Below are 13,411 nucleotides of genomic sequence, written 5' to 3' on the forward strand. Positions count from 1 at the left end.
TAATGGAAATAGATGATTAATATAAAACCAATACACCCACACAAGTTTTTTTTCAGGCAACCCTTGTAACCTGCTTAAGGACTTTGCCTCTTTACTATAAGACTTATGACACCCTGGGACAGCTGTTTTCACAAATAGCAGTTATGACCTTGTGTTTCTGGTGCCATTTCTATACTGGGAGGCAAGTTCAGTTTTATTGCCAAACTCAGCACTTGTTATGAGATTTGGTGGCTGTTATTTGGATCATGTGTTTTGTGGCTGTGGAGATGTGTGGATAGATAGAAGGTAGGAGAATAGAGATAGTGGTGAAGGTAATCTCACCCCTAAGGAGTTACAGCTGTGCCAATTATCAAGCACTAAGAACAAGCCTGCCCTTAATAGGCCACAGCTGGATCCAATTAGGAGGGGTATTGTAAAAGAGTAGGTTGGCTGGTTGAGATGTAAGATGGGGTTTGTTGGCTGTGCAGAGAGGAAGGAGTCAGTGCTGGGAGGAGCTGCCCATGAAAATCTCCAAGAAGGTATGAAACCTTTGCAACAAGATGACAACAATTGGTGATGCTGATGTGATCAAGGACACAGGACAGTGCCGGGCTCCCCCTGCATGGCAGTGTGTGCAGCAGGACATAAGCTGTGTGACAGAAGTGGCAAATGGCATGGCCACAGCAGCAGGGGGTGCCTCAGCAATAGCATAGCCCCCAAGGAATATGGGGGAAGGTTTGCTAAGTCACTGCAACATGAGCACTGGAACAAAAGCAACATGGAGCTCTGAGAGGCAGAGTCAGGACTGCGCAGACAACATGTAAGAGAAGCCCTCTAAAATCGTATAGCGGCCATCTCCACAGTAACCTGATGTGATTGGGAGTGGGCTGTAGGGCAAGGTGCAGCCGGAGATGGAGCCCAGGGTAGAACTGAGAGCCACAGGGGAAGCTGCCTGGGTAGGACCTGACAGATTTCCACACCTGAGGTACAGGTGAACTGCTGGGGACACAATAGGAAATAACATATGGAGTGCAGAACAGGTTGTTATACATATATGGAAAGAAGTTAAAAAAAGACTAAAATGTAATGTCAAGAAGGGGGCAAGGCAGCTGCAGATTTGGCTGCCACCTGGAAATCACTTTTAAGACTTTAAAAGAATGGAAAACAGAGCAAGATAAGAGAGGCTGGCAGTGATCAACTAATACAGCAAAAACTGTGGAGGGAAGAAGAGAATTATTAAAACAGCAGTCATAGCTGGGGAAAGAGTAACTCTCTTATTTAGTATCGTGTATTTGTTTGCTAATGAAACGTGCATTTTGTTTGTGAATTGCAACTATGAATCTTTGATTAAGCACAAGTTTAAAAGTTTATATTCCATAAGCATAAGTACACTGGACAGATGCTGGATCAATATTGTTCAAAGTTCTATAGCTGTTCATGAAGTTATGTGACTGTTGATTTGTTGCTGTCTTAATATATAGCCTTTAACTTATTCTTGTGAGTTACCTTCTAAAGGTAACAGCTTTGTACAGCTGTTGATATTGTCAATATTCTAGAAATATAAATATAAAGTTTTCTGATGGTATGTAATGTAAGTTTGGGTAATGAATCAGTATAAGAGTTTCTGATGATATGTAATGTAAGTTTGGGTAACGAATCAAAGTCAGCACAAACACATTCTAAAGTTAAACAGAAATGACACAAAAGACTATTATACTGGGTTTACTATCTTCTGCAAAGAGCCTTGCAAAAGATTGTAAACACAGCATTAGTTTAACTCATTTTTGTGAGTTAATCTTTGATTAGGCAATTAGGCATGGATCTGAAGAGTTTGATGATAAGTACTCTGTGAATTTAGAGAATGAATCAAGTCTATGCTGTGATAAAGCAAAACTGAACTAGAACTTAGAAACATATACTTTCACTGTGATATAGAAGTCTAAGCACAAGGGTTTTTGGTGATGAGCCTTAAGTTGATGTTCTAGATCCTGAAAAGCAAAACAAAATCACAACTTAGGAACATATGTTCTTAGTGTGATATGTTGCCTGAACACTCATATAACTGTTCGTCCTAAGTAATAGATGTGAATGTTATAATGTCAATTTACTTGAACATAACTTTCTAGAGATACTGCAACTTTGTAATTGAAAGAAAAGGGGGAATTGTGGATAGATAAAAGGTAGGAGAATAGAGATAGTGGTGAAGGTAATCTCACCCCTAAGGAGTTATAGCTGTGCTAATTATCAAGAATGAAGGACAAGCCTGCCCTTAATAGGCCACAGCTGGATCCAGTTAGGAGGGGTACTATAAAAAAGCAGGTTGGCTGGTTGAGATGTAAGATGGGGTTTGTTGGCTGTGCAGAGGACCAGAAGAAGTCAGTGCTGTGAGGAGCTGCCCATGAGAAATCACCAAGAAGGTATGAAACCTTTGCAACAAGATGGCAACAGTGATGGGGTAAAAAAATTTGGTGGCAGAAAATTTGGTGGCTGCTCTTCATGTTAGTGTTAGCTTTTCCTGTGTCTGTGGTTATTTCAAGGATTATATGATTTCTAGTCCTCTCCCCTCTTCCTAACCCCTGCCTGATGTCTCACTCTGTGGTAGTTAATGCAGATCCTATGGCTACATTAATGAATACTGTAACTCATTGCCAAAAAAAATAATCTACAGGTATTTCTTTGTCATGATTTTGATGCGGATTTTTCAGGAGATTGATTGATATAGTGATTTATATGGAAACCCAGCATATTTTCATATCCCATGGTTTGTATTTAAGTTTGGAAATAGTCTTAGATGTTGGGAACAAGGATATATGTATACTCAAATTACCATAGCCACAACAACACGGACTATTGATGCCCGTTAATTAATATATTCCTGAAATTCTGTTAAAGTCTTGTTCTTAAGCAGACAATTACTGATAAGGACATCTCTTTTAGAACTTTAGTGACATAACAAGAAAACAGGACAAAGAAGCCTCTGGACCCACTCTGAGGGGCTGACCTAGGGGTGAGTTCCTGTGGTAACTAATCTCCTGTTGGATGTATCTGCTAGATATACTAATTAATTAACCCTATAGAATTTGTAGAAATACTGTATCACATGTGCATATAGCACTATCTTGTGCACCTGAAAGCTTTCATTAAAGATTTATTTGGTTTTATGTTGTCATTCTTAATGTTGTCTGGAAAGGTTTTATGCTTTATACCAAGCAACAGTGTCACACAGTAAATAGCTTCGGCTGAAACTTCTAGGAAATTTTATCTAGGTCTTAAATGTAAGGGAATGTCTGAAGCATCAGTCTGTTGGGCTGTAGCACACCTATTTGGGGTATCTTTAGTATTGCATCTTTTTCTGATGAATTTTTCACAGTTGATTCAGTTTGACTAAGACCTGTTGTTGACAGAATGACGTTAGCTGTAGGGAATCATAGAGAGATGATGTTTCTTATACTTATTTAGTCTTTTTTTTTTTCCTGTTTACTTTCCAAAGTGTCTGAACACAAAATTAGTAGCTTTTTTATTGCTTGGAGTGCAACATTGGTTTAGAAACTGTTTCATTAATACTTTATTATAAATCACTAGCACGATTTCATAGGACTGAAAACAAAATTGTTTTTGTAAGATCAAGAACATTTCTGTGTGGATATATATAGTAGTTTCAGATGGATTTATTATGGTAATTAAACTAAAGACAGACAATTAAGAAATAGGATTCATTTTCATTAGAGCAAGTGATCATGTTTTTTCACTTTTTATAACTTTCATTACATAAAAACAAAATTAATGATTTGATTATCAGGCAATTGTTTTGATTGAGATCCTTGTGCCAGAAATTTCTATCTTGAGGCAATACAACTCTAAATCAAACAAAGGATCTCTTCAGAGCAGAGCCTTAGCAGAATTCTTAAGATCTGTGGCATGCATGTGCCATAAGCAGGAAGAAATCAATGTTAGCCCTCCACTCAGATGATAATTACAATTTGCTAACACTGGCTCCTTAAACATTATAACACTTTTACACAGTAAGATAAAATTAGTCTTAGAATTTTAGAATTTTTCAAATAGCTTCTCTGATCAAGAGCTGATGGCAATGTGTTCAGTGCCACAGCACAGAGATTAGAGCAGTGCCTCTTCCTCCAAAGGCACTCTGCAACATGATCTTCATTCTCAGTGATACGCACATCTCTCTTCCATAACCGTAGTGTCTACTACACTGTAGAGGCAAGATATTTTTTCACAGTCTGCAAATCAATCCCGAGTAAATATCCTGTCTGTGATTAATTTCTTGAATTTGTAAACTTGAATGCAAAGTGTCTATCACTATCAAGTGGTAATACATATGACGACTTAGGCACAGAGTGCAAGCAGTGACAGCCTACAAATAAATTCTCCTCACTGCAGCTGCAACCATGGCCTTAATGAAATCTTATCTATATTATTTTTTACCTTTTGAAGACTGCAGGAGTTGAATATATTTGCTTACTTATCTTTTGGATAGAAATTGCTCTGGACTTCATATAGTCTCTTTCTAAAGAATTAGTCAGACAGAATAATGAATAATATAATTGTGTAGATGGAGTCCAATTGGATGTCAGTGAGAATATTGCAAAAAGATTTTTCATTTTTCATTCATAAAAAAACATTGACATTGGGAAGATAGATATATTTGGTTTTCATTTATTTCTTCAGGATGCAATATGACACAACTCTAAGAATAAAACTGCAGGTAGCACTTACTGAGGTAACAATCCAGATGGTGGGAAGGTGAACTTGAATATGTGACTTCGTGAAATTTGATCTAAATTTCTCCTACTGAATGAGACTGTTTAAAAAACTGCAAAACCCATATCAGATTATTCTTCAGTCATGCCTAAAACAACCATGCTATAGTGTTGCAGTTATTTCTGTTATAAGCGAATTCACAATGCTTTCTTTGCTTAGTGTAATGCAGGAAATTAAATGTCAGTTTGACAATAGTGAACCAATACAGCCTTTTTGCAGCACCAAAGATAAGCATCATGATCCATTGAACAGATACCAGTGGTGGTGTTTGCTCAGCAGCAATCAGTGCTGTCAGGAATCACCAGAGAACACCCCAGGAACACTTCCATTTTTAGAGTGATCCTGGTCTCGTTCAGTTACATCAGCTCCTGCTATTCTGGCAAATATCAAATTAACACCAATTTAAAAACTCCTTAGTTGACATTACAAAAATTAGTGACACCAGAATAAGTAAAGTTGTGATTTAGGGTCTTGGTTAGTATTGATGTTGCAAAGAGTGGTATAAATTTAATCTGAGATGAGAAAATTTGAAATATTTTTCAGAAATATAAAGAAATTTAAATCACCAAGAATGTCTCTATAGGCCACTTTTCCTAGATTTCTAAGAAATGGCATAATTATGTCATAACAGCTTGCCAGGAAAACACTTCAGAAAAAAATAAGGTCTTGAATGGCTGGTCTTGGTGACTAAAGATTATATTTGTTGGGTGTTGCTGCCATGGAAACAATTGAGAAACTTCAAAGTGAACAAAGATTTTACTAATGATTATTTTGGATTACAAAAATGTAGTAACTTATCTGAACATTATGAACTACTATTACTCTTTAAACCCTCAAAGAACCTTCTTCAAAATGTTTACATCTTTCAGAAGAAAAGTATTTGGAACAAAAGAAAAAACAAGTTCTGAGGGGAGATAGAGATCTGGAAAACATCCATGAACTTTTGGCATTTACAACTTTAATATCAGAGAGTCATTGCTAATATATTGAATGATATGAAAGTGCAGCTGTCACTTGCCAGAATTGTGTGATTGAGTAAAAAGTAAAAATACACATACAGAGCTTATGGTATTATAGGAAACATAATTGCCTTCGTCCATTTCTTTTAATTATCTTAAAATTCTGAAGTTTTTTTGCCGGCATTTTCTTTTACACAAGAAACCATGATTAGTATATCACAGTAAACCTGTTCTAGACAGTGCAATGTTTTATGATGAGCCATTCTTACTCTACTTATAATCACAGTCCTGGAGAAGTACTGCTATAGTACTAGAAAACTATACTGGCATGGTCATGTGGTGATTGGGAATGTTTATTTTTTGTACAGGCACTAACTAGTCTTGGCCTATGCCAGCTGCCATTATTCTGGCTGATTACCAGGTGTTGTTTGCAATTTGCAGTGGTCAAGACAGGGTAATATGATAAACCCACATTGTTTTGAGGGATAAAATTCACTTTAACACCTTATAGAATGAATTTCATATCCTATGACAGCTTCATTCCTGTTTTCTGGTTAAGCTGGCAGAAAAGCAATGCATGTATATCTGTATATTTGTAGAAATTAGTAATTTTGTTTGTGATATTGAGCAGGAACTAAAAAAAACCACTTTGACAATATCTGAGGGTTTTTTATGGTAAAGGATAATTTAAACATCATGGCCCAAAGATCTTATAGATGTGTTTTATGCAAGCATCACATCTGTGTGTGTATATATATATAAAATCTTAGAGCAGGTTTGATTTCTAATCCATAAACATTTTTTCTGAAGAAACACATGTTTTGTGGTGAAACACATGTTTAGTGATGGTTGCAGTAGTACACAACAGGTAAGAATTACACTGCAAATTGTAACAAAAAATAAACGGGTTTGTAAAACTTTGTAAGTTCAAAGTAACACACACAGAAACATCAGCAATGAAATGGATGTTTATTGTGAAATAAATGTAAGACTGAGGCTGAATAACACTATGTTATTTTTTCCAAAATATTCTGGAAAATTTGTATTAATAGGTGTTATTATATATAAGTATTTTTAATGCATCTTTAAAACAGATAAACATAAATAAGACCCATCTGAAATAAATAAAGCAATGTCATGAGTATGCATTTACTATTCAATTAATTTTGAGTATTTTCTTTTAAGAATAAAACTAAGTGAATTATCTTTTTCATTAAAGTACCTCTTAGTTTTGCACAAATTCTTTAAAATTCATTCTGGTAGTGGATTACTCAAAGCAGGAAAGCAGAATATTTAGACATTTTATTTTTGTTAAGAGAGGGATTTTTTTTTTTTTTCCCCAGAAGCAATATAATCTGAGATCTCAGAGCACAAGTAGTTACTTTGCCCATCCAGCTGTTTACCAGAAAATAAAGAATTTGTTTTTAAGGTGGAAATGTTGTCAAAGGTCCATGCAAATATGTCAAAAGAGCTATTGAATATAGTAGTATCCTCAAACAACATTTCTGTGTTCTCAGATTTCCGACTCTTATTGTGACGATTAATTAATAGGAACAATTAGGAAGATGAACCCCAAGGTTTTAATGAGTCCTTTTTTTTTTTTTCTTTTTAAGGAACAGATTGTGCCATGCAGGGCAATTATAGATGGTATTAGCATAGGAGTGAGGCTAAGGGCAATGCTGCATCTCCTCTGAAGAATACAAATAAAAGGATAGTCTTTGTATCTAAGCAACAGTCCTGCCTGATGCTGAAAGAGAACATCATCTCTCATGCCTAACTATTCCTTTAACATGAATGAACCTCTGGAGGCACTTGTATGAAGAGTTGCTTGTGCTCCAGGGCTGCCATTCTGCAGAATTTAAAACGTAGTACCTTATTTCCTGGGTTTAACACAGTTCTCCAAACAATCACCGGAGAATTGAACTAGCTCAATAAATGTCTGCATTCTTATCAGTTGCTGAGATTATTACCACGTCAATCTTTACTTCAGTCAAAACAGTTGGGAGTTTTTTTGATGCCAGTGTAGAAATCATGACGACCAGGTTGCAATTCCTACCACACGGAGCTCTCTGCTGAGAACCAAAACTAATTCAGTCTGAAGGATACAGAAAATTCTACAGCTCTGGAAAAATAGCGCTGGAATAAAATCTGGAAAAAATCACACCATTGAGAATAAGAAGCCATCTTTATAATGTTTCTATCTTTTTAAAATTTTGAAAAGCAAGAAGATGGTGCATCAATAAATTTTTAATAAGCTTTTTCACTGTCCTTATGAGTTTAAGATGGACTAAATACTGTTCTTTTTGACATAAAAATTATGGAATGCAGAGAACACTGTTTAAGACAGGCTAGAAGAATTGCCATGGACTCAGAAATGGATGCTAATGGAAAATGAAGTGGCAACTGTGAGTTTATACTAGCAAATGGAAAGTGTGAACATGCAGTTGTGTGGATATATGCATTGACAAAATGTTCTTTGGGATTACAGTGCTTTTAGTCCTCAATGTCACAAACCCCTATTTTTGAAAGCAAATTTTGTATTAAAACTTGGAGTTCCTTTTAGATTATGAGCAAAATGCAGATTACTGAAACTGGTGTCAATTTTGCTCACTGAGGAAACATGGAGATATTTAGTGGTAGAAATAGGGAAAAGATATTCTTATTGACTAAGTTTCAAGCTTTACTTTGAGTCCTGGACATAACAGCAGAATGCATGAGAGCATTTAATTTATAGGGTAGGCAGATATTTGTCATTGTCCTTCTCTGAGTTTTGAGAGGGCAGGGTACTAGAATCTCTTGTTCTCATAGACCAAAGCCATGGTTACCTGGCCTGTGTATTATATCAAGGATAAGTTCTATTAATTTCTAGAATTAGTAGATCTGATTTTTCCTTTAATATGTAAGGAGTAATTACATTAGGTGCAATGCTCTTGAAGTGACAATGGTATCTACATCCAAACAATTGTCTGAATGAGAAATGGCTGAGAAGTGGAGGTCTTGTATATGTATTTCCCCAGCAACAAGTTGCATGTAATAATGTTAATTAAACCACATAAGTCTGTAATTTTTAAAAGAACTAATGGATCTCTCTTTAAAATCTATATAATATAGGATAAAATCATTATCTGTAAGATGCACTGATCTTCCCTTGACCTTCCTTTAATTTTTCTACTCTTACAATACATCTTGGGAGAACAGCAGTCTAGGTAAATCTGACAGACAAGAAGGTGGTTTCCTTTCTGTGGTTGCTGAGCCAGTCTGAACACCTGTTCTGCTCCTGTGTAATTTCTCTGCACACAGCTTCAAATAGTGTTTGATGATCACTCACAACATTTGTAATAAAAACTGAATAAGAGCTCCATACAGACAAATGCATCTCTAGTGAGCTTGACTGTGGGTTTGAGATATGGAAGAAAATATAGTTCTTCAATATTAAATAAGACTTTGAACTAGAGGTAGGCCTTGATCTTCACTTCTGCAGCCAAAGAAGAAATAAAGTCTGCTTTTATTTTACTGGAACTGGTGAAGGAAATCTAATTCAAGAATGAAGAGCAGTCACAGGAAAACAAAACATACAAACAAAATCTTTTCCATTTGGCAAAAAGACTGCATCATACTATTCTGTATGTGGACTTCGAGTGATAATCTGGGCTTTGCAGTCCCTGAGCTCAAATGTAACAATGGCCAGGCTTAAACAGATAAGTCTTCCTCTGAGGAGTACAAGAGGATGAATACCAGCACAGTGAGTCTGACCTGCCTTGTGCCAGTTTGAGCACCTGAGTAAAACTGAAGGAGTCTACTGGTTTCAGTACAGCAATATCAATCACACGACCCTGTGTTTTATTTGATTTGTTAGTCACTTCCTGTAATTAAGTTCAAAGTTTTTGTTTGAACTATGTCTACTTTTCAATCACTTGAGAAAATGGATGATTTTTTCAGAGGTTGGCCTTGAATAGTAATGGAGTTTTGGGGCATACTTTTCCAAGAAGCAGTTCAGGAGTGAGGGAAGAATACTGTTGTCCTATGGATCTCTTCAAAATAATTTTTTGTGGTTGATTTTGCCAGTCTTGGTTTGGTATCACAAAACGCTTGCCTGGATACCTCATAAAAATTTAGATTTTTTTTTTTCGATGTGGTTTGAGCAAAATCTTTTTAAACAAAATATCTCTAATCCCATAGTCAAACCCTAGTTGATTTCTGAATTTGAAAGCTATGGTAATACTATGCTACAGTATTTGAGGATATTTAGTCCTAACTTCCATACTCAGTGGCTGCCACTATAAATAATAAATTATATATTGAAAAGTAAGTGAAAGAAGAGTCCATTTCTATATCAAATTCAATTCAATGACATCTAAAAGCTATAAATATTTCTTTCTTTAACAAAAGATTCTGTGGTTTTTTTCTTTAATAAGAATTTGCTGAAGATAATCTTCTTAAATAAAAGTACTATCTCTAACCAACCCTGTTTTGAGTGCTGCTGATGACCCTTATGAGAAAAATGTCCCAACAGAAACAAAACAAACAGAAAACACAAAAAGATTTTGCTTACAGGAGAAAACTATGGCTGTTATAAATCTCTGCTGGGTCTGATAATATGTATTTTAAATCCGATTAATTAAATGCTTTCAGAAAAAACAATTTGCCTTGTTGGAGTTTCTGTTAGTCTATCTTAAATGTCATCAACATGCGGAAGAGACCTCTGAGCTGTTTGTGCAGCACATGGATTATGCAGTGTATCATGGAAGGGCACTGTCTCACCACAGTACCATCTGCTTCAAAGTGCAGGGGGAAATGCTGAACACTTCCCTCAGTTTCATGCCATAAAAACAGTGAATAGGAGCTCATTAGCCTACAGCAGCTCCCATTGTAATCACATTATATTCATGCAGTGAAAATTGCCTGCCTGAACAGTAAGTCCTTCCTATTGTTTAACACTGGTTGGATGCTTCCTGCCATTTCTGCAGCCCAGATTGCTTTCATTGTTTTTGCTGCTGGAGAAATATTTTGTGGACTTTCAATTCGAAAAACATTCTGCAATGTCCAGTGAAAATTATTGCTTTATAGAGCAATAGTCTGAATTGGAACTAGACTGGAATTTTTCTCATGCTTTCATTATTTTTGTTAATTTTCTTCAGGGAAAAATTAAATTATGTTGATAAAAAGAAAAATCACTGGTTCAGATACCAAAAAGGCAAATTGTGTAACTAGTAATCAAGTAGATTGCAAGCTCTCTGAAATATTACTCCAGTACTTTACCCTCCTACCCCATGAGTTGCACAATCCTTGTAATTCAATTTTTTTTTAAATTTTGATAATTGGTATGAAAACAGGTAAGCAAAATATATTCTACAGCATTTCAGCTTCATCCTGATGAAGATTAAACAGAAATGGTAGATGGACTGAACCTTTTGTGTTTCACAGAGGTTTCCACTGTTGTCCATAGAGTTGTGCTGCTTTGCTGTAGTGATAAACCTCAAACAAAATTATTACTTAATTACTTTTACAGGGTTAGGTTTGAAAAGTAGCCCAATCTATTGCTCTTCTAGCAGTAGCAGTACATACCAGTGATTGAAAAGAAAACCACTCAAATATAATTTTTTTTTCTTTTTTCTGTTTAAAACCTTAGCCTTTCTATTTCTTTTACTGCACTGTGTGTAAGGCTAGGCATTGTGAAGCACAGTTTACTGTAATGCGTTTTGCTGCATGTACACTAATATGTTCCAGGGAGGTAAATTTGGTTTTGGATGTCAACTATTCCATGCTAAGTCTGCTTCCCTACACTGTGAATTCAGTGAGTACTAACAGCTAGTAACTTGCACATTTTGCTTGAATGAGGTAATCAAAAGGCAGATATGTAGAATACTTTCCAGCCTCTGAGAGCTTTCATATTTTTAATGAAAAATACTTACCATGAAACCTGCACTCAAGGTTACCAAATGAAAATACTTAAGCATTTCATTGTTTCATAATTTTTTCCATCTGTCTTTGCATCTCAGTTATGATTCAACTGAGATAAAATACAGCTCCTCTGACATTTTTCAGTAATCTTGAAAAATGAAATGTGGTTATGGTGGAATAAAATTTGGTGTTTATGGTGGTAATTAAAAAAAATATTTTATTTTTGTTTCCCAACATACTCATCCTCAACACCATGCTCAGGTTTTTATTTTATTTCTATGCTTCCTCAGTGAAAATAATTGCATAGGGAGAATTTCTGGCCTTACTCAAGTGAAAGAGAATTTTTACTGCTTTTCATTTGAGTCAGAATTTGAACATGAGTAATGTGATTTTTATGCAACTTTATTTATTTTTAGAGTTTTGGTATAACAAAGAATATAAAGAGGTAAAAAATATTTCAAACAGCCTGTGGTCTAAGTAGTGTACATCAACTGTGGTACAGGTGAATTCCAAAACATATTCTTTATCTTGTGGTGTTATGACAAACTGTGGGAATCGTTTGACCTATGTATTTTTTCTTTGTGTTTTGTGTCTTAATTTGCTTTATTTTACCTTGTTTTCCAAACATTTTCCTTTTAATTAATATTATAGCCACCCTATAATTTATGAGAAACATTTCAAATTGTCTAGAAAAAACCTTGGAACTTCATTAGGTAGCATTGCACCATATTTTGGCAATTGGTGAATCTAGGGATGATGTGCATCTCATACCTGGGGCACTGGAGAAGAGCAGAAATGAAAAGGAGTTTATTTCCATTAAAGCTATTGTGATTTTTCTTTAAAATTATTTTTGTTTCAAGTAAAAGCCAATGAGACTCATCTAGTCTTTGAGCTTGAACTTTATGTGCACGTTTAGCATCTAAGAGACAAGTATAATGGAAATATCTTCTCTCTTCTTAAACCTCACAATTTTGTCACATGATAAGAGTATTGCCTACTTTAGTCTATATAGGGAAAAACTGTTGGGAATTCCACAATATTTTAAGATTTTTTTAAGCTTTTTAAAATCTTCCTGATAATATCAAATTGCAGAACCTAGATTTATGCTTTTACAGAATTCTGGACTGTTTGGAGTTAGTTGTGAGAAATTTTAGCTGTAAAAATGCTTTTATTAGCTCTTTTTTATTTTTTCCAAGGAAAAAATAATTTATAAGATTAATCTGAATTAATATTATAGAAAATTAAAAGTAAATGACATGTTTTAATTCCTAAGTGCTCATTCCTTACCCCGATTCATTTTGTTTTAGCAGATAAGCTGATTTTCAGAGCACTTTGTGCTTTAGATTTGTTTACAGTCTAAGCTTGACTAATTATAGTAGAAAAATGTTATTTGTTGTGGGTAAGGACAGAGAGATTTACGAATAGGTAAATGCTTGGAATTAATATGCTATTTTCTTTAAGATTTAAACATTTCTAATCCCCTATCTACCTTAATTAAATCTGTGAAATTGCTGTACTCATCATTTATGGGTATGCATGTTAATCTTGATTACAAAATAAATGGGGATGTGGTTTTTAAGCACCATATAATTAAGGAAACAATTGAAATCTCATGAAAGTTAGTAAATACAAATTAAATTCTTTAAGTCTTAATTGCAAAGAGCTAATAGACAGAAATGTGATTTAAGCATGATAAACTAGTTTTCTGAGACTGTATTTTTGGAAGTTGAGGGGTTTCCAAGTATGGATCCAATACAACCTGCTTCATTTATTCAACAGACACTGCCAGT

At 35.0% G+C, this 13,411-nt stretch overlaps 1 long non-coding RNA gene across 1 annotated transcript; it reads left to right on the forward strand.

Moving 5' to 3' along the window:
• The first annotated feature begins 461 nt into the window (after nt 1-461).
• Nucleotides 462-10,178, forward strand: LOC135289116 (uncharacterized). The gene is made up of 3 exons (XR_010351915.1): nt 462-518; nt 2,917-2,986; nt 7,334-10,178. It is a non-coding gene; the product is annotated as an uncharacterized LOC135289116 (long non-coding RNA).
• Nucleotides 10,179-13,411: the final 3,233 nt, after the last annotated feature.

The sequence above is a fragment of the Passer domesticus genome, chromosome 1, assembly GCF_036417665.1.
Source record: "Passer domesticus isolate bPasDom1 chromosome 1, bPasDom1.hap1, whole genome shotgun sequence".
Taxonomy (NCBI): domain Eukaryota; kingdom Metazoa; phylum Chordata; class Aves; order Passeriformes; family Passeridae; genus Passer; species Passer domesticus.